Raw genomic sequence first — 24,419 nt, 5'->3', positions numbered from 1 at the left:
AGGGAAAACACTTGAATAAATTGGCCTGGGTGAATATTTTATGAGGAGGAGCCCCTGGGCAATTGAAGCAACATCAAAAATACACTAATGGGACCTGATCAAACTAAAAAGCTTCTGCACAGCCAAGAGTAAGTAAAGCAAGCAGACAGCCCTCAGAATGGGAGAAGATATTTACAGGTTATGTCTCCGACAAAGGTTTAATAACCAGAATCCACAGAGAACTCAAATGTATTAGCAAGAAAAGAACAAGTGATCCCATCTCAGGGTGGGCAAGGGATTTGATGAGAAACTTCTCTGAAGAAGACAGGTGCATGGCCTACAGACACATGAAAAAATGCTCATCATGCTTAATCATCAGAGAAATGCAAATCAAAACTACTTTACGATATCATCTAACTCTAGTAAGATTAGCCCACATCACAAATCCCAAAACCAGAGATGCTGGCTTGGATGTGGAGAAAAGGGAACACTTCTACACTGCTGGTGGGAACGCAAACTAATACGTTCCTTTTGGAAAGATGTTTGGAGAACACTTAGAGAACTAAAAATAGATCTGCCATTTGATCCCACAATTCCTCTACTAGGTATATATCCAGAAGACCAAAAATCACACTACGACAAAGATATTTGTACCAGAATGTTTATTACAGCCCAATTCATAATTGCTAAGTCATGGAAGAAGCCCAACTTCCCATTGACCCACAAATGGATCAATAAATTGTGGTATATGTACACCATGGAGTATTATGCAGCCTTAAAGAAAGATGGAGACTTTACCTCCTTCATGTTTACATGGATGGAGCTGGAACATATTCTTCTTAGCAAAGTATCTCAAGAATAGAAGAAAAAGTATCCCAATGTACTCAGCCCTACTATGAAACTAATTTATAGCTTTCATATGAAAGCTATAACCCAATTATAGCCCAGGAATATGGGGAAAGGGGAGAGGGAGGGGGAGAGGAGGGGAAGGTTTGGTGGAGGGAGAGTGATTGGTGGGACCACGCCCATGGTGCATCTTACAAGGGTACATGTGAAACTTTCTAAATGTAGAATATAAATGTCTTAACACAATAACTAAGAAAATGCCATGAAGGCTATGTTAACCAATTTGATGAAAATATTTCAAATTGTATATAAAACCAGCACATTGTACCCCAAGACTTCATTAATGTACAAAGCTATGAGAAAAAGAAAAAAAACTTTTGTCATATACCACGTACTAAGCAGAACAATTTATATCATCTCATTTAATTCACCCAAAAACCTAAGTTAAAAGGTAGACAGAGTTTTCACCCATTTTATGAATGAGGTGACTGAGAGCTTGCCCAACATCTTACATTTTAGAACCTGGTAGAACAGATTCAAGCCCATCCACTGATTCTATGCCTTACAGTTCTGTCTCAGCTCCTGTGCCAAAAGGATTGGGATGCCCCAGGTGGGGGGGTTCAGGACCGTGCCCAACTCCCATACTCTCCCCTGTTAATGTGCTGGTGGGAGTAAAACTCACTGAGGTACTTTTGTGTCATACTTTCCTCACTGGGCAGGCCATAGAAGCACAATTACAGAGACCCAGAATAAACACATTCGTTCTGACAGAACAAATTCTACAGAGAGCATGAAGCTCCCTTAACACACAAAGTTAAGAGACATTAGAAAACTCACCAAAATGAAGAGGAAAATGAGTTGGCATTTTCAGTAGTCTGAAATGGGAATGCGCCTCCATAAGGCAAGCATAGTTTATCACTGATCATAACTAGTGGTTCTCAACCTTCCTAATGCCACATCTCTTTAATACAGTTCCTGCGAGTCGCGATGGTTGAGAACCGTCTTAAGGGAAAGTTTGTTTACTGTCAACACAAACTAAAGGAAATGGCCACCCTAAGTTTTGTCTTGTGAGACTTAAATTTCTATTGTCCCTTGTCTCTTCGCCTTTCCAGAATGTGGACATGGAAGGATACAAAGTGTGCAGAGTGAGATTAACAGTGCTCCAGCTGGAGGGCTGAAAATGTCTGACTGATCCCCAGCTGGGGGGACCCTCAGGTTGGAGCAGGTGATGTGAGAGGCCTAGTCGTGAAGCTGACTGCCCAGGACACAGAAACATCATGCGGGAGCCAGTGCAGTAAGGGCCGAAATACCTGCAGCAGCAGCTGGAATGGGTCTGGGCTCCTCAGAGGAGCCAGGAAGAATAAAAGTGGCTAAGAGGGGATGGACCTCAAGATACTACCCCAGGAGAGCCAGCAACCTGGAACCACAGCTAGAGATAAGGGTGCATAGGGACAGGGATAGAAGCTGTCCATGCCAACACAGGAGGAAGGTCTGGAGAAACTTGCCCATCCTTACCCCACTAGCCCTCCACTAGGGTCTCTCCTCCCATGCCAGGAGCCAGGGGCTGCAGGGGGAGCCCACGTTTCCCAATACCCAGAACAAAGAAGTCAAAGAACTGAGCCCAGGTGTGGGAGCACATCCTTTCTGGAGCCCTTTCATCAGCTTACCTTTATGGAGGAGAACAGAGAACCAGCCCCAGGTTGAAATGAGGAACAGTAGCACTTCCCGTGGCTGCTATAATAAGGTACCACAAGCTTTGTGGCTTCAAACAACAAGTTTACTCTCTTACAGTTCTGGAAGTCAGTCTTCCAAAAGGAGGATTGTTGTCTAAAATCAACATGCCAGCAGGGTCAAGTTCCTATATTTAGCTCTAAGGGACAATTCATTTCCTTGACTTTTTCAGTAGCAGGGGTGTCCAAGCTGCAGTCTACAGGCTGCATGCAGATTAATTGAGGACTTTTTATTTATCTATGGTGTCAGATATCACAAAAACTGAGCATGGACTTTTTCTTTTGCTCATCAGCTTTCATTAGTGTTTATGTATTTAACATGTAGGCAAAGGCAACTCTTATTCTCCCAATGAGCATCAGAAATGAAAAAAGATTGGACACCCCTGATAGAGGCCTCCTGCATCCCTTGGTTTGTGGTCTATTCCTCCATCTTCAACGCCAGCTTCCTCACTCCCTATTATAAGAATCCTTGTGATTACATTAGATCTGCCCATATAACCCAATATAATCTCCCCACTTCAAAATCCTTAATGTAGTCCCTTTCACTATGTTAGGTAAGGTGTACACTGGTCCTGGGACTTAGGACATGGACATCTTAGGAGCAACTATTTTTTTTCTTACAGTTTTGTGTTGTTTTCTTTTGCCAGGGCTGGGTTTGAACCCACCACCTCCAGTATATGGGGCTGGCGCACTACTCCTTTGAGCCACAGGTGCCACCCCGGGAGCCATTATTTATCCTAACAGATGCTGTTACATTTTTTTACTATTTTCTTAATTTCCACTTCAATATAGTATACATAGTCAAGCACTTATGGGTCAACTCTGTCAGCAGTCATGTTTCCCCATGGGAAGCAGCCTCTGAGATAGAGATTTGCATTCTTTTGGTCAATGGGAGAGCATGTCCATGATCGACACCTGGGGGCAGGGCTGCAGTGGCACAGGGTCTCCACATTAGCAGGGTCCTCACTTGGTCTAATTAATTCTCTTTTGTCATCATTTTGGAATTCTTGATAATTTATGAACAGAGGCATCACATTGTCAATTTCCATTGGGCCCTACAAATCAAGTAGCCAGTCTTGCCTGTGGGTCATGAGGGACCAGCACAAAGCAGAGAGAGGAGTAGAATTGCAATGTGATCACAAGAAAGGTCTCCAGGACAGGAAAGGCCCTACAGAGTTGACTGAATTGGCATATGCTCAAACTGTTAGTCCCACTGGCTAGTCCCTGGATGCTAGCTGCCCTCACCAAAGGACATAATCTTGGATGAAGCTGTTCTCTAGAGGCAAAGGTAAGTCCTGGAGATGGACTGGACTGAGAGCGCTAAGATGTCGACATGCCCAGCCACCAGAGGGATGAGCACCTGGGTCCTGCAGGAGGCAGATTGGGTGGTCCACATGGCATCTACTTCAAGCTCAGTAAGCACTAACACATATTTCTATCTAGGTGATCACTACCAAGTTCAAGTATAGAATGTTCCCAGCACCCTGACAGGCTCCCCTGTGCTCCCTCCTGGTCCCTAACAATCCTCATAGAGATAAATACTGATATAGTTTCTATATTATACATCAGCTTTGCAGTTCTTAAATTTGACATGAATGGATTCTTTTGGATCTTCTTTCTTTGGCTCATCTTTAATCCATTCATGCTCTGCGTCCTGCAGGAGGCAGACTGGGTGGTCCACACAGCATCTACTTCAAGCTCTGTCAGTAATTCTTAGTGTTGTTGTCTCACTGTGTAGCAGTATATTTATCCATTCTCCTGAGGATGGACCTTTGGGTTCTGTCCAATTTTGGATGATGATGAGAAAAGCAACTATAAACATTCTTGTGCTTGTCTGTCAGTCCTCTGTCTTGGGTATAGGCCGAGGAATGAAGTCTGCTGCATCATAGGGTAAGCATGCACTTAACTTTACTGGATACTGCCAATTTATTTTCCAGTTTACATTCTCACATATGTTCTACTCTAAGTAGACTCTGCATTGATAGGAAAGCAATTTACAAAGGTACATCATTGATTAATGTAGGCGGAAAAGCCACTATCAGTCATAACCACAATGGAAGTGAGTTTAGCTCTGGCATGTAGGCTTATCATTTTTTTTCTTGCCTAATTGGGACAATGGGGAGGTTGGGGTGATCTACCTTAAATATTCTCTGAATAAAGGAAGCCATCAAGCACAGAAGCCTCCGACCCTGTCTTATTGATAGGTTCCTACAGAAGCCCCAGGCACTGAACTTTTTGTTAAAGTCCCTTTACAAGAATTTTGTGAAATGTCAATGCGCTCTTGTTTACAAATGATCAAGTGCATCATAATCACAAGTTATTATTAATATCTATTTTCCTGTGTCACTTTTCCTGACCTCTACATGCTTATTACCCTCTTTTTTACCACATTTAGCCTCTTCTCACAGATAGACTGTGTAGGCGGTAAGGATTTGCTTATAGAGTGTCTAAGTTCCACTTGACACAACAAAAAGGGATCCTGAGAAATGCAAGTGGTCTCTGACTCAAGGAGACAAAAATACTATGCAGACTCTATCCCCAACCCCTTGCAATGGTTTTGTTGAAAAGGTTTATTCATAACGAACATTTTTTATTCTGCTTGCCATGAAAATGCATTCTTCCCACTATATGCATCTCATAAATCACATTTGAGTACTCAGGGGAGTCCCAGAGAACAACATGCCTTCTTCCTAGCTTACTGATGCTTATTTAACATATAGTCACAACAGTGCTGATTATGTATTTTTTCATTTCAAAGTTCACATTATGAGCATAAGGTGAGAGGTAGGGGAATGCTAGAGACAGAAACAGCAACAGCATGAAAAACATTAACAACAGCCTGATAGTGCAGGAAGAAACAGAACCAACCAAGAAGTCCAAGAAAGCAGCCTGGGGACAGTTAGTGTAAGAACATCTTGATAATTTCTCAAGACATGACAATGCTCTGCAACTTAGATTCATAACACTTTGAAGTAACGGAGAAAATATGACATCATATGCATTTCATGAAATTATGGGAAATATGTCATCTTTATTGAAATCTTTTCATCCAAAATACTTGGTAAAGGGTGTAAAGCAAAAAACAATAACCTGCCTCAATAACCCCCAAATGGAGATACGATAAGAGGTTTAAATGTAATATCCTTACTGAATAGAGGGTAACTTGAAAAGTTCATTGCTGTGGCATAAACATCCCATCACCCAAATACAGCAACACTAAATAAAAACAGTTCTGGGAACACAGCCCAGATGATGTAGGCCTTTAATCACATTTTCTATTATTTCTCAAAGTGAGAAAGAAGAAACTGATCAGAAATTTTTCAAGTGAGAAAAATGCAGACAAAATGAGTCTAATCATATGCAGAGGTTCATTCACTTCCTACATTATTTACTGAGGCATAAATATATTATGCATTTTATGCTGTCATCTGAACTCAGACTTTAGAAAGAAAAGAATTCAAAGCTTTGGAATATGGAGGAGACAGAAAAACAGACGCAGTAATAACCATAAATCCTGAAGCATGTGGATAAATGGAATGCTGATGCATTGAAATAAAAGCTACAATAATGTGGTGTTAAAACAAATATACCCTCCTACATAATAGAAAAGGGGTCTCGAGGTTCCATTCATGTGAAAGGCTCAGCAGATTTCTGCTCCATAATAATAACTGTTATTATTATTTATTAAGCACCTATCATATAGTGGATGCCTGAGGCACTATCCATAAATGAAAGAGAAAAGAGTTAAAAAAAAAAAAATCAGTGCTTGAAGGCCTTTTGAAATAAGAGGATTCTATATCCAATATAGCAAAAATAGTAATTGCAGCAATGATCTGTTCCCATGTGCTCCATTTTATGGTTCCAATCAACACCAAAGGAAGCTTCTTTTCCTTCTGGCATTTTAAAAAAAAGAATCAATCATGAGTGCCTGAGGGAACACAGGACTACAGGAGAGTTATCAGGGACCCATTGGAGTTCTGAATTTACATGTTAGCTCATCTTCATTAATAACAAGTACCTACTCATGATAATAAACATTAAAAATGAATCAAATATCAAATAGTTCTTGATATTTGAACCAAAGACCGACTCTGCTTTAATTTTTTTTTTTAATTATGACACTGTGTTAATTTTTTTAGCTTGGTCTGTGTAACTAAACGATTGATTTGGTCAGTTTCACTAAATAACTAATCTAGTTAACAAATAAATAAATTCTAGCTCGCTTTGTAGATGGAAAAGATCTGACAGTATTCAGGAAAAAATGGATAGATGGATGAGTGGATGGATATAAGAACTGAGAACAACAGAGGGAGACAGAAAATTTATCACTGCTAAGATCTGTTTCAAACCTTTTCCCAACTCCAGGCTCCACATTTGGCTATTTTTGGTCCTACTCAATCATCCCCAACAGAGCTCCAATTCTGGGGGGTGTCATCATTCTGGCTCTACTTCCTCCCAAGGCTAAAAGGTCACTTAGGATGTTTTGTAATTATTTGCTAGGCCTGAACCCTCCTACAAGAAAATGATTTTGTTCAATGTCATAGATACAAAGTCCCTGGACTATGAGTTTGAGACCAGCCCGAGCAAAAGTGAAAACCTGTCTCTACTAAAAATAGAAAAACTGAAGTAAGAGGATTGCTTGACCCTAAGAGTTGGAAGTTGCTATAAGCTATGACGCCACAGCACTCTATCCAGGGCTACAGCTTGAGACTCTGAGTCAAAAAAAAAAAAAGACTTCAAAGGGCCTGAGTCCCTGGACTTCACCAACTGGAAATGAAGAGCAACATAATGGGGAAACAGTGAGATGCCATCAAATCTGACTGAATTAGTAAATGCTGGATGAGCTCAGGACTCTGTTGAAGCAGCCCCAGCTAAGGGATACACCATGAGTCAGTGATTGGTGGGTGTTTGAGAAGTCCCCAGAGCCCCAAATGAAAGGCCAATACATTGGTCTTCCATTGCTGCAGTCCAGCTGTGGAAATGTGTACAAGCTGTGCTGTAACGTGAACATTCTCTGAGTATTTCCTGTGTACATGCCTAATATCATTATCATTAATATTCCCATTTTACAAATCAGGAAACTGAGGCAAAGAGTTTAGTTAACTTAGCCAAGAACATATAGTCTATTAAGTGATGGAGCCAAGAGTCAAATCTAAGCTGTCATCTGGGTCTTCACAGGGAGAGAGTACCACCAGCAGACACAAGCATGTACAGTGGACAGAGTAGGGGTCACCAGAGGAGCCTGTGCTGACCAGGGGAGAAGTCTCCTGGACAACTATCACCCTTGTCTCCTGGAAACAGCTAACACTTCCAGTCTCCCTCCTCACCCCCTTCCCCACCCTAGTGCACCCTAGACACTGCCTTACAAGCCATTCCAAAATACCACAAATGCCAAGTCATTCTCATGTCCTGGCATCTAGAAGAATCCAGTTCTCATTCTTCCCCCTGCTGCTGAAAGAGGCACCCCACATGCTCTGCCTCCTCCCAGCTGCCCAGCCCCACTTAGTCCTGCCACCCCTGCTAGTCCCTGACATTGTCCCCCAGCTACCAGATGCTCTCTTCTCTCTCCTCAGCCCACCTGACACACCCAGCCCTTCTAGCTCACCTCAGGTCCCACTTCCTTCTTGGTGACTTTCCCCTTTCAGACCACTCCTGACATTGACTGTGATGTTTGAATATGTAGCTTCTTCTGTTCCGTTCCAATTGTTTCCTTCACGTGTTTTCTTCCCAAGTCTGTTTATTCACTGAATGCATTATGATGAGTCTCTTGGCCCATTTGGGATATTATATCAAAATATCATACACTGGGAAGCTTATAAACTATAGACACTTCTTTCTCAAATATCTGGGGGCTGGAAAATTCAAAATCAAGGTGCTAGCATGGTCATTTTCTGGTGAGGGCTCTCTCCTTGGCTTCAGATGGCCACCTTCTTACTGTGCACTCACATGGCAGACAGAGAGAGAAAAGGGGCTCTCTGGTGTCACTTCCTATAAGGGCACTAATCCCACCATCAGCCCTCCACCCTCATGACTTAATTGCCTCCCAAAGCCTCCAATTCCTAATACTGTCATGTTAGGAGTGAGGATTTCAACATGTAAATTTGTAGAGGGGAAGGTTGACATAAACATTCAGCCTATAGAAACTAGGAATCATCTAAGGGTCTAAAGTAGACAAGCTGGTTATTTTTGCTGAGTAACAAACTACTAAAAAAATTAGTAGCTTAAAACTATGCTAATTATTTATTTTGCTCACAAATTTACGATTTGAAAAGATCTTAGGTCTATTGTCTCATCTCAGCTCCACGAAGCAATAGTTGAGGCAACTTTCTAAAGGATACGCTTTCAGAGTAGCTCACTCACACAAGAGATGTGTTAAGGCCAAACACAAGCTGAAAACTCATCCAGGGTTTTGGGACAGGGGCCTCATTTTCTCTTCATAGGGGCCTGTCCACCCATTACTTGGGCTTCCTCACAGCTTGGTGACTGGATTCCGAAAGCAAGCACCTCAAGGAAATCACTTTGCAAGCTGTACAGCCACTTATGGGCTAGCCTCAAAAAGTCATGTAGCATCATTCCAACCATAGTTATGAGCCCACCCACGTTCAAGGGGAAGGAACATAGACCCCCACCTCATCTCCTCTTGGGAAAGATGTCAAAGTCACATTAACAGAAGATCAGGTTCTAACCATGTTTGAAGAATGCTGCCAGGCCAGCCAGAGTGAGGCCCAGTGATAACACAGACAACCGAGACATGGTTCCTGTCCTTGGAGGTACTCATGGATTTGGAAAGCAGAAATACAGATAAACAAATAACGCCAGTGTGAAATGATATCTAACTTTTTTTGAGTATGTCGTGTGTATCAGACATCGTGCTAAGCTCTTTCTCATGTATTATCTCATTTACAACTCACAACAACCAGATGACATGAGCACTATCCTCAGACCTATTTTACACACTACAAAATCAAGCCATAAAGCAGCAGCAAATCAACTTCCCTAAAGCTTCACAGTTAGCTATCAAGAGCTGGGATTCACTGTGAGGGGATACTAGGGATCTGACAAAGCTTTGCAGGGGAAGCAACCCTGAAGTTATGTTTTGGTGAGCAGGTAGGACCTGGTCAGGAAGCAAAAGAAGACATTGCATGTGAAGGGAACAGCCTTCACAAAGGATGGGAGGAAGAATGAGAGGTCAGGAGATGCACCAGTGATGCAGATGGTTCCCAACAGCTGGAACTTCAGGTAGAGTGTGGGAGGTGATAGGCAGAAAAGCCAGAGAGCTATGGGCTCACATGTCACACATCATGGAAGAGAGTACACAGGACTACAGCACAGACTGAGAAGGACTCACAACGTGAGCTCTGAGGTTATGAGGGAGGAGGAGATTCCCATAGGAATAATCTGGAGAAGCTTCATAGAAGGTGAGATGAGACTCAGGAAGTAATGCAATTATCAGAACTAGGAAATTGATATTGGCACAAATACATGATTCTAATTTCACCAATTTTCCCACCAGTGTCCTTTTGTCAATCCAAGATCCTATCCATAAAGCTATGCTGCATTTACTTGTTATTTTTTCCTTCAGCTCCTGTAGTGAAAGGAGTTCACCTGCCACAGTTTCTCAATCTTTCATGACTTTGACACTTTGGAAAAGAATTGAGAAGTTATTTGGCCAAAATGTTCCTCCATTTAGATTTATCTGATGATTCTTATAATTGGACTAAGGCTATAAAATTACAAAATTTAGTCACATAAGTAGTGAAATTTTCCCTGTGAAAGAAACACTATAAACAAAGTCAAAAGATAAACCCCAAACTGAAGAAAATAATCTTCCAGTCATATCCCAACAAAAAGCCAATTTTCCTAATATATAAATAGTCTTAACAAATCAGTAGGACATGGTTACAATCCAAAAAGAAAAACTTGCAAAATATACTAATAGATAGGTCACATTAGAGTTATAATGGCTCTAAAATCTACAAAAAAATGTACTCAAACTTATTCATAGTAAAAGAAGTACAAAATAAAACTATAATTACATCTCATTGTAGGGTTTTATCACATTGGCAAGGAACAAATCACTTAAGGAAGGAGAAATCATTTTGTGCTGATAAAAGACTTGCGAAACACAAAGATAACTGGGCATTATGCCAGGCACCTGTGGTCCTGGTTACTTGGGAGGCTGAGGTGGGAGAATTGCTTGAGCCCAAGAGTTTGAGGTTGCTGTGAGCTGTGATGCCGCAGCACTCTACCCAGGGTGACATAGTGAGACTGTCTCAATAAAAGAAAAAATGGAGGGTAATAAAGTATATGAATACAAATATTTGAATTAATAGTGCATACGAAATTTCTAGGAAAGATAAGATGAAATTATTTATAATAATGTTACATACGCATGTATAGAAAATAAATAAATCACCTATGCTAGCTAAAAAAAAAAAAAGACTTGAGAAACAAATTATGTTGACAGAAATGTAAATTGGTACACTCTTCCTTGAAGAACAACTTCACAATATCAACTAAATTTAAATTCCTATGTTTCACCCAAAACTTCCACACAGAGGAATCTATCCTTTAGATAGATAACAAACACAAATGTGAAACGATATGTATATAAGATGCATTCTAGACCTAATGATAACATAAACTTCCATTAGTATATCACTAGTCAAAGAAATGTCAGTGCCTTTATATGATAGGATACTATGCAGCCATTTTAAAGAATAGGTATGTTTACACATACTAATGTAGAATACTACCTAAGATGTATTTTTTTTATTTCAGATGAATATGAGGGTACAATTAGGTTACAATGTTTGCATTTGTTAGGTAAAATTTCTGTTGTAGTTGTGTACTGCACCTAGGAGGTGTGCCATTGTGCCCATTAAGACAGAGCACACCCATCCCCCTCCCTCTTCCCTAACTTCCCTTCCCCCCAACATGAATTGAAAGTAGGGGGTCTAAGTATAGGCCAATCAGGAGAGAAGTTTGGAGGGAGTGTGGCAGAGGTCACCCCATGCAGTTGTGACCCACTACCCAACATTGCCAAAGAATCTATCTCCTAGAAAGATCTGTGGCTAACTTTCACACCGAACAGTACAACCCAGATCCTGGATTACAAGATGAATCTCACTGTCCAATTACTTTTATTTTGTGGGTGTCCACACACTCCCAAACTGTCACTGGGTCTCAAAACTACATAGAATTTCCAGACTGGTTTCTACTCTCCAAAATTCTGAATCCTTCAAGTTAGCATTTAACAGTGAGTCTTGTCAGGTAATAGGGAGAAGAAATGGTGAGCAGGAATAAAGAAATCAAAGAAGCAGTAACCCAACAATGGTGTTATTATATATTCTTCCTATTCAGTATACAATCATATTGATTGTATGTCATTAACTGTTGGATTGTTTTCCACCTCTACACTTCAAAATTATTCCAGGAAGAAATTAATATTTTTCAGTAGGTGATGGAGATCATCCAATGTACTTCTGAACTCTTCTAATGAAAGACAATTACTTTATGTTGCCTTAGGCTCTTTCCACCCAACAGAATGTCAGTGTCAAATTCTCCAATTAAAAGGGACATTTTTTTGAAAAAGACTAATAAAAACTTGGAAGAATAAAGTTAGTTTAGCAACCATGGTAGCAAGCAGAACTTCCTATAAATTAGCATGGCACCCACTGCCATGCAGTAAAGACAAATGTAGAAGTCCCCAGGCCTGGGTTCAAATCCTGAACCTGCCACATAAGCTCTATAAGATGAGCAAATCACCTTTCAGATGATGCATTTTCAAAATGTTTAGCAGTGAGCCACTTTTCCAATAAGTCTTACCCAGAGCGCCAATGTATTGAAACCATGGCTAAACTGGGTCTCCCCCAAAAGAGACATGTTGTAGTCCTAACTCCCAGTACCTCATAATGTGAGGTAAGAAAAACCCTATTTGGATGTCGGGTCTTCACAGAGGTGACTGAGTAAAATGGGGTGAGCCCTAATCTAATTTGATGGTGTCCTTTATAAAAATGGGGATGTGGACGCAGAGACATGCACACAAGGAAGATGATGGGAAGAGATTCAAGAAGAAGATGGCCTTCTGTCAGCCTGAGGCTACCAGAAACTGGGAAGGAGGCCTGCAGCAGGTCCTACACACACACACACACACACACACACACACACACACATTCTGAACTCCCAGTGCCTTCAGACGGAGCATGGCCCTCCCAACGCCTTGATTTCAGACTTCTGGCCTTCGGAATTGTGAGGAAGAAGAACAGGTGGAGTGGCTGAGACTCCTGAGGCTCCACCTATAAGCAAGACACCCACACAACACATGTCAGCATGTGACTTCCTTTCACAAAAGAAAGAGAACGAAGTTTTTCTGAGTTCCTATTTCCACATGCGTAGAATTGAAATGTGAAATCTCGAGTGTCAGAAAGGCAAACAACGTACAAACAGAAAACGTCAAGACCCTGTTGCCTCCCTTTTTATATGCACCATGCTCTGTTTTTCTGAGTCTCTGCTTCAGTGAACCCCCAAGTTCCAAACTCCCTTCACAAACTCAGATAAAGAAACCATCTGCAGAGCAGAACTGACTCAGAGCTCAAAAGGTGCATCCTCACTAATGAACAGGAGTCTGGCTGGACAGCCCGGGCTGCTCGCCAAACTCATTTGTTTCCAGAATTTCCATTTGCCAGTTGAAGTTGTTGAGAATTAATAGGCCTCCAAAATATTTCCTCAGATGCATAACGTAACAGCTGCCAACTCTGGCCACTTCCAATGATGTTAGATGAAGCAAAGTTAAAACATAATGAAAAGAAAGAGCTGAGGTGCCATAAAGCACACTCCAAATGGAAGCCATTCCAGAGGAACCATCAGTAAATCTGCCACATTCACAGAGAGGAATAGTCATTCAAAATTCAGTTTCTAGTCTCAAGTGTCAGCAGGCTACTGCTGAGACCAAGGAAAAAGAAGCCTTCTTCTACCCTAAACAATAAATAAAGATTCAAATTTACAGGACTATTCACTTAACACAGTCCAGATAGTGTGTTTAACCTTCCTTGGAGGAAATGTCAGCTAGTCAATTTTAACCGAAACAGAGAATAAAAAGCGAAGAAAAATAGAAGGAGGATCCTGAAATCCTGATAAAATGTTAATTCTTTAATAAACATGAGAGAGCACCTTTGATTGAATTCTTGTTTCATTTCTGGCATATAAGGAGTTGTCAACTAAAAAGCTGAACAAACTGAAAAAACTGAAAAATCAAAGTTTTTCTAGATCTGTCAGAGAACTGAGTTCATAGAGCAAACTGATGCCCCCCACAAGAAGAAAGATAAACAGACAGATACAGAAACTCACAACTTACCAGAACAAAAACCCACAACAGAAACCTCCACAGGAACCAATAGTGGAATAAGAAAACCATAGCTGTAACTGACGAATTACTGGAAGCTCCTTGTGGACAAATCTGAGAGTTAAAAATCTCTGGAGGGACTCAGTCACTGGAGCACAGTGCTGCAATCACATCTCAGTACCTGTGGATATAATAATAGAAACTTCTAAAACAGAAAACCAAAGAGAAAAAAGACTGAACAAAAAATAACAGAACAGAATGTCAAGAACTAGGATAACTGTGAAAGATGTAACATATCTGGGAATACCAGAAGAAAGAAAGGAGCAGAAACTGTATTTTAAGCAAGAATGACAGAGAATTACCCAAAATTAAAGTCAGACCAAAAAAAAAAAAATGTTACACATGGATACACAGGCATATCATATGCAAACTACCGAAAATCAAAGATAAGGAAAAAAATCTTGAAATACTTCAGAGAGGAGCAAAACAGCTTACCTACAGGAGCAAAGATAAGAATGCCACCTTCTCCTCAAACACCAAGAAGAGAGAGAAGTGTAATATTTAGTACTGAGAGGTAAAATAACACCAGCCTAAAATTCCATAACCTGTGAAATTATCCTTCAAAAGGGAAGGAGAAATAAAAACTTTTTCAGACAAAAATTGAGGGAATTTATTATCAACAGACCTGCTTCATCATAAATGTTAAAAGAAGCTCTTCAGAAAGGAGGAAAATAATATAAGTCAAAAACTCAGATCTACATAAAGAAGAAAATCAGACACTGGTGAGGGTGTGGAGAGAAGGGAATGCTTACACATTGTTGGTGGGAATGCAAACTAATACAGCCTCTTTTGAAACAAGTATGTGAATTCTCAAAGAGCTAAAAGTAGACTTTACATTTGATCTTGCAATCCTATTACTAGGTATCTACCCAGAAGAAAAAATAATCATTTTTGCCATAAGGACATTTGCACTAGAATGTTTATCACAGCTCAATTTGCAGTCACCAAGATGTAGAAACAACATAATGGTCCATCGATTCACAAACGGTTAATAAACTGTGCTGTATGTATTCCATGGAACACTATTTAGCCATAAAGAAAGAGACTTTGCATCTTTTGTATTTACCTGGAAAGATTTAGAGAACATCCTCCTAAATAAAGTATCACAAGAATGGAAAAGCAAGCATCCAATGTACTCAATAGTAATATGAAACCAGTAGATGACAATTACATGCTCACATAAGAGAAAAACACAATTAAATTCAAGTAGGGGGGAGGAGGAGAAAAGAGGGGGAAAGGAGAGGGAGAGAGTTTGGTAAGCTCTTAATTAACAGGCACAATGTAGGGTTATACAACACACTTCCTAGGTGAAGACCTCAACAACAACTTGGACTTTACCTAACAACTGCAAACAATATTTATACTTTCACATTAATCTGAAATTAAAAAATTTTAAAAGAAGAACATCAGAGAATCAGTAAGTGAAGGCAATATTTTAAAATCTTATTTTAATAAGATGTTAATGCTATGTCAATGTGTAAATAATTTATATAATAGACAACAGTTTGTTCAAAATAGTAATAGTAACATATATTCAATTATTAAAATATAAGTATTTATATGTATGTATAAATGAAATGAATAATAGTAATGAAACAAAGAACAGAAGATTTAGAAATTTTTCCTTCTTATAAGGTATTTGCACTACCTGTGGAGTGGCATAGTGTCATTTGAAATTAAACACCAGTTATTTTAATATATGTTGAAATCTTAGAGAAACCACTAAAAGAAGGGGAGAAAGTATAATTGATATATTAAAAAGGAGAGAGTCATATAAAATGCTCAATTAAAATCACAAAAGGAAGAGAAAGTATAAAAGACAAAAATAAGAACAAGGGCAATAAATAGACAATATAATAAATCTGGTAGTTATTGATCCAACTACATCAATAATCATCTTAAATATTAATGGCAATAATATGCCAATCAATCAGAGTGAATCAAAAAACAAGACTTAACCACATGTTGTTTATCAGACACCAATTTTGGTTTGTTTTTTTTGTTTTTTTTTTTTTATTTCTTTTTTTGGTAGAGATAGAGTCTCACTTTATTGCCATGGTGTCACATAGCTCACAGCAACCTCCAACTCCTGGGCTTAGGCGAGTCTCTTGCCTCAGCCTCCCAAGTAGCTGGGACTACAGGCACCCACCACAATGCCTGGCTACTTTTTCGTTGCAGTTTGGCCAGGGCTGGGTTTGCTTGGTATATGGGGCTGGCACTCTACCCACTAAGCCACAGGTGCCACCTCCCCTTCTTTTTGAGACAGAGTCTCAAAGTGTCACCCTGGGTAGAGTGCTATGGAGTCATAGCTCACAGCAACCTCCAACTCTGGGGCTTAAGTGATTCTCTTGCCTCAGCCCCCCTACTACCTGGGATTACAGGTGCCCACCACAACACCTGGCTATTTTTTGGTTGTAGTTGTCATTGTTGTCTTTGGTGGGCCTGGGCTGTATTCAAACCTGCCAGCATCAGTGTATGCAGCTGGCACCTTAGCCACTTGAGCTATAGGTACTGAGCCCAGACACCAATTTTAAATATAAAGACTATATAAAGTATGAGTGAAGGATAAAGAAAGATATATCAAGCTAGCATGTATGCTAACCAAAAGAAAGTGAGAGTAGCTATATTAAATTCAGACAGAGTTGACTCCAAAGCAATAAATGTTATAAGAAAGAAAGAGGAACATTACATAATGTTTAAGGGATCAATACTCTAACAGGACATAATAATTTTTGATGTGTGTGTGGCTAACAACAGAACATCAAAATAGATGAGGGAAAGATGAAAAGCAGTGCAAAGAGAAAACACCATTGTTTTGTTTTCGTTTTTTGAGATAGCACCTCAAGCTGTTGCCCTGGGTAGAGTACTATGGCATCACAGCTCACAGCAACCTCCAATCCTGGGGCTTAAGCAATTCTCTTGCCTCAGCCTTCCAAGTAGCTGAGACTACTGGTACTTGCCACAACACCCAGCTATTTTTTGGTTGTAGTTGTCATTGTTATTTGGCAGGCCTGGTATTCTAACCCCCCAGATCTGGTATATGTGGCTGGCACCTTAGTCGCTTGTGCTATGTGCTACAGGAGCCAAGTCAAGAGAGAACACTATTGTATTTGGAAACTGTCATAATCCTTTATCAGAAATAGACAGATCCAGCAGGCAAAAAATCAGTAAGGACATAGTTAAACACTACAGTACTACCAATGAACTGAACGTAAATTACATCTATAAACTACCTCATCCTAAAACAACAACATATTCTTCCCAAGACCACATGAAATAGTCATCAAGATAGACCAAATCCTGGGCCATTGAATGCACCCTAACAAATTTAAAAGAATAATAATCATATAGTATCTGCTGTAAGATAACAACGGAATTAAACTAGAAATCAATGAAAGAAAGAGAGCTGTTTTGGAAAATTCCAGAATACTGGGAAATTAAACAACCAACACACTTTTAAATAATACATGGGTTCAAAGGAGAAATCTCAAGAGAAATTAAAAATGAATTTTGGACTAAATGAAAATACAACTACCAAAATTTGTGAGATATAGCAAAATTGGTGTTTAGAAACTTATAGCATTGGATGTACATATTAGAAAAGAAGAAAAATCTAAACTCTAAAATTTCCCTAGGAAGCTAGAAAAAAGGGCAAATTAAATTCAAAGTAAGCAGAAGAAAAAATAAAAAAACCAGAGGAGAAATCAGTGAAGTTGAAAACAAGAAATCAATAGAGAAAAATCATCAAAAGCAAAAGCTGGTTCTCTGAAAAGATCAATAAAGTTGATAAGCCTCTAGCCAGGATAACTAAGAGAAAAGAGAGAAGACATAAAATACTAATGTCAGAAATGATAGCGGGGCAACACTACAGATCTCACAGACATGGAAAGGATAATAAAAGAATATCATAAACAATTCAACGCCCACAAATTGGATAACCTAGGAGATATGGGCCAATTCCTTGAAAAACCTAATCTGCTAAAACACAAGAAGAAGCAGACATCTGAATAGGCCTATACCTATTAGAAAAACTGAATCAATAATTCACCTCACATTCCTATACTTATAGGAATCTGAAGTTAGAAGAGAATACCTCCACCAAATGCTTATACCCCTCCTAGAATAACTGGGATATGTTTTTTCCCCACTAGTCAGTCATGAGCTTTACAAGATCCAATACAGACATTCATGTCAGGAAGCCTGTATTGGTCAGGGTTACCATCACTAGCTCCTGTAATAACCCCTCCCCCCCAAAAAAAAATTCATCAATGACCACTGACAGGATAGACCATTGTAAGGTAGGCAGCTCCCCTCAGCATAGGTCAGACCCTTTTATCTAGTGGCTTAGCCAATGGGTCTTTTTAAATTCCCTCTGGATCTTCCAAATTCAAAAAGTCTGCATCACACAGAACATTTTAGAGGCTAGAACTAAAAGCAGCAGAAATGACTTCTCCCCACACCTTTGGCACAAACTCCAATGTACAATATGATTCCAGGTAGGCCTGGAGAGAAGCAGTTTAGCTGTGTTGCCAGGAATGCATGGAAACCCAGATATGTGCATGCATGCAGCTCAGCCAACAGCCTCTGTGATTCCTGGGGTTCTACCAAAGGCAGGAACATCTGGAGAGGAAGGAGGGAGGGATTCTTGTGGAAGCAGTGAGGGAGAATGAAGAAGATGCCACTAGATTCAACTCAGCTCTGCCAGAGAACAACTTTGTGATCTCGACCCAGATACTGAACCTCTTGAAGCCTCATTTTCTCATATATGACATGAAGCTGAAAAGAACTAGCTCAAGGTCTGTTGTGAGGACTGATTAAGGCAATGCATGAAGACGCAGGCTTTAAATAATTCACGATCAAATACTGGACCCTTCAACCAGGTAAGGACTTTGATAATGTAACCCAGGGGATGGAGCTGATGACTCCTGCTAGTGGGAGAGGTGTTTTTAACAAGGTGCCCAGCCTCTGTGTGTCCCCTATTCAAACCCAGAAGAACCGGCTCAGCACATAGGCCCCGCACCCTGGCCCTGGAGCCTTGAGTGCAAGGAAAGGAAACAACTTCGGGTTCAGGTTTGCCTAGATCCAAACAGTGTATCCTAAGAACAAAGAAAGCTGGTAAGTAGAAATTCTGTCCTCTCTATCTAGACAGTGAGTGACCTTTGGTATTTGCAGGAAGAGGAACTGAAGGGTTGAGTGTGGTGGTGTGTTGTTCTTGTTTGTTTTGTTTGTTTTTTCTATTAACCTGAAGGCATTTATACCAGGATACTTCAACTTGGAATCCATCCAGGGCAAATGGAATTGACTGGAGCCCTGAAGCCAGGCATGTGATACACTGAGGGTGACCCAGGAGTCCCGGAGTGGACCTAAACATCCCTCAGCCACATGCCACAGAAGGCATCAGTACCTCCTCCGCCTTCCTCCCCATGCCCAGAAAACGTGCTGCAAGGGGCCTAGCCCATCTTCTTCGTGGCCAGGAGGAAGACACGCTGTTCTACCTCCTGGGAGGACAGGGAAGCCTCACACAGTCCTTCCAAATGACACCCTATTCTTTTGGCTCTATGCCTGAAATTAGGAAAAGGACTTTATTCTAAATCTAAACGCTTAGGACTTCATCAGTTAAAACACCTAATCGCAGGGCTGCCTCCTTCCCATTTGTCCCAGGAAATCACAAAGGAGGCAGGTTCCTTCTCGCTGCTGTCTCCACTGTTAGGGGTTGGGGATTCCGGGTCCCTGAACCAGGTGTTCAATTACTTTGCTGAGCTTGAAAGTTCAACCGAGGTACAGCGGTAACTGAAAGTAAAAACCAGTGGAAACTGTAAATAAAACTGGAGCGGCACAGGCAGTATGGATAGAAAGCAAAAGCAACATACCCATTTTTCAATAACGAGAGACAGAGTTTATTTAGGAGGAAAAAAAAAGAAAGTTTAGAGAATTGGAAACGAGTTCCCCTAGTGAAAAAGAGAAGGTGAAAGAGACCAAGATACAAACGCCGTACAAGGTATACATACCCTCTCCCTTCGAAATTGGCTGCAACTCCTTCAGTGGCTTCTCTGCACTGCCGGTCAGCATTGTCGTTTTCTACTGGTCCTTGATGGCTTCTTTCTATTGACCATTGATTATCTCTTTCTGTTGGTCATTGGCTACATAGGTTACTTCATATCCCTATTCTTATTGGCCCTCCAGACTTCCTGGTTCAGCAGGCCTGGTTTTCCTCCCACTCCCTCTCTTTTTTTTTAATTAAATCATAGCTGTGTACATTAATGCAATCATGGGATACAATGTGCTGGTTTTATATACAATTTGAAATATTTTCATCAAACTGGTTAACATAGCCTTCGCCGCATTTTCTTAGTTATTGTGTTAAGACATTTATATTCTACACTTAGTAAATTTCACATGTACCCTTGTAAGATGCACGGAAGGTGCCTCCCACCCTCCTTGAAGCCCCTTACTTAGTGTCACTTCTCATCCACCATCCTTAGGACAGAATTCTTATCACAGTGGTTATAAAAAGGCAGACCAAGCTCCAGGCTTTCCCCTGCTGTCCGGAGCAGGGAAAAGAAAGGGAAGAGAGGTCAAAAGGCAAGGGGGAAAGGTGCATGCCAGCTTCTCTTCTTCCTTTTTATCCGGAAAAAATAAATAGCTTTTCCCAGAAGATCTGCCAACAGACTTGACTTAAATTTCTTTGGCCAAAACCATATCGCATGGCCATGCTCACCTGCCAGATGTCTGAAAAATTGCCCTCTATAGTTTGTGAAATGTCTCCCTAAAAAAAAAAAAATGTTAATAAAGAAATTGGGAGAACAGATATGAAGGAGACAGCCAGCAATATAGCCACAGAATATATCCAGAAGGCCAACAGAACTTCACTTGGGGGAAAAAATTGAAATCTAGAGTTGGGATTAAGTTGGATGCAATGCCCTCTTTAGCGACCTCTTCTGACAGTTCATTTTCACAGTGCCCCAATGCCTAGAACAAGGCTAGTGACAGACCACCAGCCTCCCTCTCTCAAATTGCTCAAAATGTGTGCATTTCCACATAATTACTGATTTCCTCAACAAATTCAATGTCTAAGTTTATCTTCACTTTAATCCAATTTCATGCCTGGAGCAGAGGGATTCCAGCAGAAGGTCTTTCTTAACCTTCTGATATCATTAATTATTGCTACATTGGGAGTTACAGCACAGAACAAGCAGGTTTTTAAATAGAAATCATTTGTCTCTCAGCAGGGAGACTCAACAGCTTTATTTCTGAACATTCAAACTGCTGCACTTGAGTAATCAGGGTTCATGGTGATCTCCCGGCGCTCACCTCCAAACAGAATAAATCCTTCTTCTTTGGTTCCCAGATAAGCCCAATTTGCCACCTGTAGCGGGAGGCGTCCATTTCCTCCTTTAATTGTTGAATAGGGTTTTCTGAAAGGAAAGGCCAGCTTTTCCCTGAGCTCTGGGCATTTGGTCATACTTCCTGGTGATTTTCTGCTAAAGGAAATCCCCTAACTCATTAAAAAATAATAATAATAGATTAATTGACCAGTTCAGTAACAAGTCGCTCCAGGACCCAATAAACTTTGCAAAGAGTACATTCCAATTACAACTGTGCCCAGCAGGAGCCTTGTGGGCAAGCCAGCATAATCTTTCTCAGCACGCAGGAATTTTTATGTTTTCTTCTCCCTTCATGTCACTCTTCTGCTTCAGCATGGGCTTTGGGTCCATTTGCTGTCTCCATCCTGTCGACATACCTGCCACTAGGACTCCGGTGATTCAGAGTGCCCACGAATGACTCAGTGAAATCACGGAAAACACGGGGTGGCAGAAAGGGTTACTGCAGGCTCGGGTTTGCAGAATCCCTTGAAGTGGAGCATTTGGATTGAGTAGAGACCTTGTCCCTGGAATAGAAACATCTGGGATGCTGAAAGAGTCCTGGCTGACCGTGCAGCTGCAGCTTGCCCCCCACACACTCGGGAGAAGGTCAGCAGGAAGCTGGGGTTTGGTAACTAGCCTGATTGCAAAAGCAGACAGAGGAAGTGTGGCCAAGTCTGAGATAATGAACCTGCTGAGAGGCGGCTGCTGCTTCTCAATGGGGCTGCTCCCTCTAGTCCTAGGACAAGATGCACCATCATTTGGAACCCTTTGACACCATAAAAACATTCCTCTGGAAAGGGCACCAAAGTGTAAGAGATTTCATGCAAGATCAAATTCCAAATCAACTCAACAAACGTTTATTAAGCATCTCCTTTGTGAGATGATAGGCTATGTTGATTTGTTCCACCATTTCACCATATACATTTCTATCTTATAACATCATATTATACACCTTAAATATATACAATAATATTAATTTTTTTCAGACAGAATCTTACTCTGTCCCCCTGGATAGAGTGCTGTGGCCATCATAGTTCACAGCAACCTCAAACTCCTAACCTCAAGCAATCCTCTTGCCCAGCTGGGACTATAGGTGCCTACCACAATGTCCAGCTAGTTTTTCTATTTTTAGTAAAGATAGGGTCTCGTTCTTGCTCAGGCTGGTCTCAAATTCCTGAGCTTAAGCAATTCACCCACCTCAGCCTCCCAGGATTACAGGCATGAGCCACTGCACTCAGCCAATATTAATTTTTTAAAAGGAAAGAAAGAAAGAAGAACCTCTGATGTATTAGCTCTGAAGTAGAACTCATGGGTTGCAAAAACCTAAACCAAGGCCCCTTGCCTTTCTTGAATCACTACTGAACTGTCTCTACAAATAAAGCAATCACCTAGAAATAAAGTCCAGCTATAACGTTCTTAACTCAGCCTGTCTTTTCTTGACCCTTACAATTTTCTTTTTCTCATTTCAATGTCCCTTCATCAGTCTCACTTTTTTTAGAGGCCAAAAGAAAAGTCAATCCCAGGAATGCAGAAAAGGTAAGACTTGTTTTTCACACAGGAAAAGGCAAAGTAGGCCAGGCATGGTTGACTCATGGCTGTAATCCTAGGACTCTGGAAGGCAAGGTGGGAGGATCACTTGAGCTCAGGAGTTTAAAACCAGCCTGAGGAAGAGAGAGACTTCATCTCTACTAAAAATAGAAAAACTAGGCAGGCATGGTGGCTTATGCCTATAGTCCCAGCTATTCCAGAGGGTGAGGGAGGAGGATCGCTTGAGCCCAGGAGTTTGAGGTTGCAGTGAGCTATGATGACACCACTACACTGTAGCCAGGGTGATAAAGCAACTCTGATGGTCCTGGGAGAATCCTGGTCTATGCACAGACCTGGGATGGGGGGGGAGGGGTCCTGCTTCTAGAAACCCACAGCCCTGAGACCTTCAGTGATCTCCAGTTGTACATCTCCAACCTGTCACTTGCTATCCATCTCAAGCTTCTCAAGGGCATGAATCAAGTCTAACTGATCCCCATATGCCAAGTGACTGGCGCAGTGTCCAGAAGCTCCCACCTACTAAATCAGGGACTCTAAACCTCACACTGTTGACACCTTGGACCAGATGATTCTCTGTGGCGGGGGCTGTCCTGTGCACATAGGATGGTTAGCAGTGTCCCTGGCCTCTACCCGCTGGCCACCAATAGCACAACCACTCTGTGACACTTTGTGATGACCAAAACTGTCTTTAGCCATTTCCTCTGGTTGGGAAACCATGAACAAAATAAAAGTTTGTTAAATGAATTGCATAAGTGGACACGGTAGGGTCTGAGCACTTAGCTGCACCATTGTCGCTCTTGAATTCTAACTTCCAGTATTATTTGTTTAACCTCAAAATTCATAGAAGACAGACCTGGAGGGAATGCTGTAAGGAGGGGAGGAAGTGATTTACTTCTCCTGGGCCTGGCTCACAGTGTATAAAATAGGCCCTTGGGCAGAGTTACTGAGATTTTCCCAGTGTCAATGCTGTGGCCCCTACATTATTTACCACAAGTCCCCAAAGCACCTCACTCCATCCTGGAAATCCCCTTGGGTGAAAGGTTCATCTTCCTTAGCTCAACTTGCAAGTTCTTTCATGATGTCAAGTCCCAGTGTCTTTGCCAGCCTCATCCTACCCACCCCCAACATGTCTTCCATGGTCCCCTCCCTGCCAGACACCAAGCCAACCTGGCAGCCTCCCCCAAGCATGCTCTGTCCTTCCTGATCCGCCTGGCTCACCACTGCTCCTTCTGGTTGTCCTTGGCCCTGACCCCTTCCCTGTGTCCCTGCAACGTGCCTTCTGAGGGTTTGGCTCTGGGCTTTGAGTTGACTACCCTCCTCAGACAGGCTGAGATATTCCCTCTCTCAAACCCTACCTACCCCCAGCCTTACAAATGCCTGCAGGGAGGACGCTGCTGTGCCCCAACACAGGGCTAGGAACCTGACCTCTGTGCAGGTTTGATGAGGAACATTGTTCACAGGTCAAAGCCCAAATCACCTTTGCTGTGCTCTCATCAACCCATGTGACATTGAGTGAATGTCACTGTCCGCGATCTGAGGCAGTAACACAAA

Source organism: Otolemur garnettii, unplaced genomic scaffold, assembly GCF_000181295.1.
Source record: "Otolemur garnettii isolate 467f Iridium unplaced genomic scaffold, OtoGar3 scaffold00029, whole genome shotgun sequence".
NCBI lineage: Eukaryota > Metazoa > Chordata > Mammalia > Primates > Galagidae > Otolemur > Otolemur garnettii.
The sequence above is the reverse complement of the archived record's forward strand: the minus strand, read 5'-3'. Positions refer to the sequence as shown.